The sequence below is a fragment of the Episyrphus balteatus genome, chromosome 3 (genome assembly GCF_945859705.1).
Source record: "Episyrphus balteatus chromosome 3, idEpiBalt1.1, whole genome shotgun sequence".
Classification (NCBI taxonomy): Eukaryota; Metazoa; Arthropoda; class Insecta; order Diptera; family Syrphidae; genus Episyrphus; species Episyrphus balteatus.
The window spans coordinates 94,784,494-94,788,233 of NC_079136.1; the positions used below are offsets into that span (position 1 = coordinate 94,784,494).

The window sequence follows — 3,740 nt, forward strand, 5'->3', positions numbered from 1 at the left end:
TAAAAGACTCATATAACCCTGTTTATCATCAAAAAGGCCCCCTTTTTTTACTCCTATTAAACCTATAAGAAGTACAATGAAATACTCCTGTAAAGTTTTTCATCAGTAGCCGAATGTGGTATTCGATCCTATAAATGTGCGAAGAAGTACACTGTAAGACTACTGTAAGGTTTCTCATCAGTAGCCGAAAGTGGTATTCGATCCTATAAGCCTACCACAGAATTCTTATTGGAAGCATAATAGGGCTATTCAATACTCACCAGGAGGGAGGAAAAAAATAAAACCAAATAAAATAAAAAACGAGAAATTATTTATACAATTTTTTATTTCAATTTTTATAAACAAATACACTTCAAATTTACCCGAAAAGTACATCCTTGACCTGGTTCCTTGTCCAAAATAATTTTCGAATCACACACAGCGAGCTCCCACGTGACAATTACCTTCTTATTCAAGCGCAACAACCAGCCAATGTATGCCAATGTTTATACGCACCGAGCTATCCAACTGAGTGTTGAACGAAGATTCCAAGAAAAAAAAAGTCCAACAACAAATGAATGTGTGATGAGTGTAGTCGGCCATGCTCTCCAAAATTCCAAAAGCTGAACACTGAAATTAAAAAATAAAATGTTAAAAGGCAATACAACTAAGGAGAACCTTTCAACTTACTTTGGCAAGGTTTTTTAGGTTTGCTGCCAACAAGAGAATTAAATTTCCGCCGCAAAGCGAGCTTCTTCAAATATTCTTCAGCTCAGTTTTCTAGAGAATCGATTTGCGCTTTATGGGCGGCAAGTTGCGCTTCAATTTTTGCCCTTAATGACTCGTTTTGTGATATTTTTTACTTCAATGTCTGGACTTTTTCCTGCATATTTGTAAGCCTATTAACAGTACTGGTTGTTTCTCCTTGTTGGTGCAGCCACATCGTTTTCTTCGATCTTAGTTTGTTTTTTGATGTTTAATATTCAAAATTTCTTTTTTTGTACATAAGCAACAGGGATTTGATTATGTCCAAACCGAACTCAGCCCTCATTTCATCTAATTTCGATTTGAGAAAAAATTTTGTTTGGATTCTAGCTCATCGTTGTCTTGTTGAAGTGATGCAATTTCTCCAATGAATTTTGCATTTTGTTCAGCTAGCATTAGCTGAAGTTCACGATTTGGGATCTTATTTGGCAGAAAGATAACCAATTTACTTACGCTGTTCATTTAGTTGCCTTTGGAGTTCGTCCACACTGCTTATGATAGATTCATCTCCACTTTGATTGTTAAGAAGTTCGGATATAATCTTATTCAATTATAAACCTGCTTCAGCTGCATTTTCCAATTCCATTAAAAAAAAAATAAAAACAAAAATTATAACTAATCTGAATTCCGACATAATTTTAAAACATTCTTACCTTTTATATAGAAACAATTTGATCCTCTAGGTTCAAGCTTAGCTTTGTGCGAGATCAGTAAGCTTCGCTCGACAATATTTATTTTAACAGTAGAATTAATTGCCTCTCCTTGCGACATTGCGAAAGACAGTATAGTAGCCAAATATATAAGTTGCTGATATTAACATATTACAGAGTACATCAAATAATTCGACAATTCTTGGGGATAAGTTTTCAAAGAAATTCGTTTCCACTTGATGTATATAGTTTTGAAGTGGCTCATGTGACCACAATTAAAATCTTTTTCGCAAAACTCTTCTTGGTTTTGCTTCAAAAGGTTTTCTTGTTGCGGAATGGCACGTGTTGTTGCATTATTGCATATTTCATGATAATATGCCCCATGTAGGTTGATACCCACCGTGACCGTAGCCTCAGGGCGGTCAAAACCAAATGGCGGTGGTTTGATTGCTGATGCTGTGGAGGTGGTTGGGAATGTTGTGGAGGAATCATGTGAGAAGGTGCCTGATGGTGCGGTTGCTGAGGTGGATGCTTCTGCGGTGGCGGAAGTTTTTTGTGATGTTGTGGAGGCAGTTTTTGCTGCTCTTGTTGCAATGTAGTAAACGACTGAAAAAGATTTTAGAAGATTGAAATAAATTAGGCAAACTCGTACATATAAAAATAATTAATAATAATGTTTGTGCTCAAAACAGTACTTACTTTATCATCAGTTACACCCAGAGTTTACTTTGGCGCAATTTGCGAAATTGAAATAGAATACAGATATAAGCTTTTGTGCAATATTATTTTTAAACTATCCTGTAACCTCAGCGTGGACAATGTTTCTTCCACATCCGTTGGATTGTTATTACAAATGATAGCAGTTAAAGCATTACCACCCAACGATGCTTGTAATATTCTTGTTAGTTTCGAGTCACGATAACAGACACATTTAGCTTCAGCCACCTTCTTTGAAACGAGAACCCGTTTCCCCTGTTTGATCTGCTCTCCCAGAGCCAGCTAGATCAGCAAGATTCAAAACACTTATTTGTACAGGCTCTTCATCGGCTTGGTCAATTTTTCGGGATTCTATAATCTGTAAAATAAAAACCAATTGAATAAGATAAGTATGAGAATCAAAATAATGAAAAAAACTTACAATTCGAAAAATAATATGCGATCGACTGGAACGTTCATTCTTCATTCACATGCATTTCACCGATTCTTCTTTGTTTACTACCTTCACGCAAGTACACAAGCAAATCCTGCTCACATGTTATAATATTTTTACTGCAATTGACTGGAACTTCATCATTTGAGGTTTCATGAATTTAAAGATCTGTATTGAATTTATTTAGAAGCTCATGGATTTTTCCTTTGTCAATTTCTATGAAGCTAACTCTGAAATTTAAAAAAAAAATTTAAATGGTTGGATAAATGTCTTAGAAAAAAAAAACAAGTAGGTTCCAATATCCCTGTTCCATTGGAGGTGGTAGTCTACTAATAGTAGATGTTTTGGTTAATTTAGTTCTAAGAACTACTTACGCTCTTCTTCTCGAGTAAATACGATTTGTATTGAAACTTGAAATCGTTGAAAGTGCATTCTATTGAAAATCGTTAGTAACTACTAGTAATACTTTGCCACCTCCCAAAGGAACAGGGCCATTATCAAGATACTATTTTCTCATCCACTTCCCATTTGCTGGCTTCGTTGGGCTCAATTGGACGAACTTTAATAGCAACTTGAATATTGCTTGCAGTCATGTTTTTTTTCGTGTAAAAAAGATTATAAATTTATTAAAAAAGAATAAAAAAAATATGCAAAAAAACAGAAAAAAAAAAAAACAAATCCAAATGGATTTGATTTGGGCCGAGTTGGGTATTGCTAGCCAACATGTTCGTTTCCAGATCGCTTTGTTATAATTGTTGACAAAGGATGCCTGCAATGTCTCGAACAGAAAAAGAAACTAACAGACTTTCCAATTTATAGTCTATCAACTACTAGAGGTAACCAAATACTTGTCAAAATTGGGATTATTCCTTGGTGATTTGCGATTGCACGATATCCTTGTGGAGGATAATCTATGGTTGCAAATAATTGTTGAAATACTGTACTGTGTACTCATAATCAATTTAATATCTAAGTAGCTTATCAAACAAACTTGTTTATTGAAAAATATTTTTTCTTCACTTCATTAAAATTATTCAAACTGTTCACATCGAATTATTTATTTTATTTAAATATTCTTCTGGAACAAGCTTAACTTACTACAGGTTATGGGACCAGCAAATTTCTAGAAGAATTTGTATTGAATAATTAATATTTGTTTTTTGGTGATCCTGATATCAATTGTAATTACGTGCAAT

The 3,740-nt window shown here is 34.2% G+C and overlaps 1 long non-coding RNA gene across 1 annotated transcript; it reads right to left on the reverse strand.

The window, feature by feature from the left end:
• Positions 1–307: 307 nt before the first annotated feature.
• Positions 308–3,467, reverse strand: LOC129913927 (uncharacterized). The gene is made up of 6 exons (XR_008772112.1): positions 3,051–3,467; positions 2,533–2,774; positions 2,094–2,469; positions 1,398–2,000; positions 670–1,311; positions 308–609 (listed from the first exon to the last, which is right to left on the reverse strand). It is a non-coding gene; the product is annotated as an uncharacterized LOC129913927 (long non-coding RNA).
• Between the last annotated feature and the right edge of the window lie 273 nt (positions 3,468–3,740).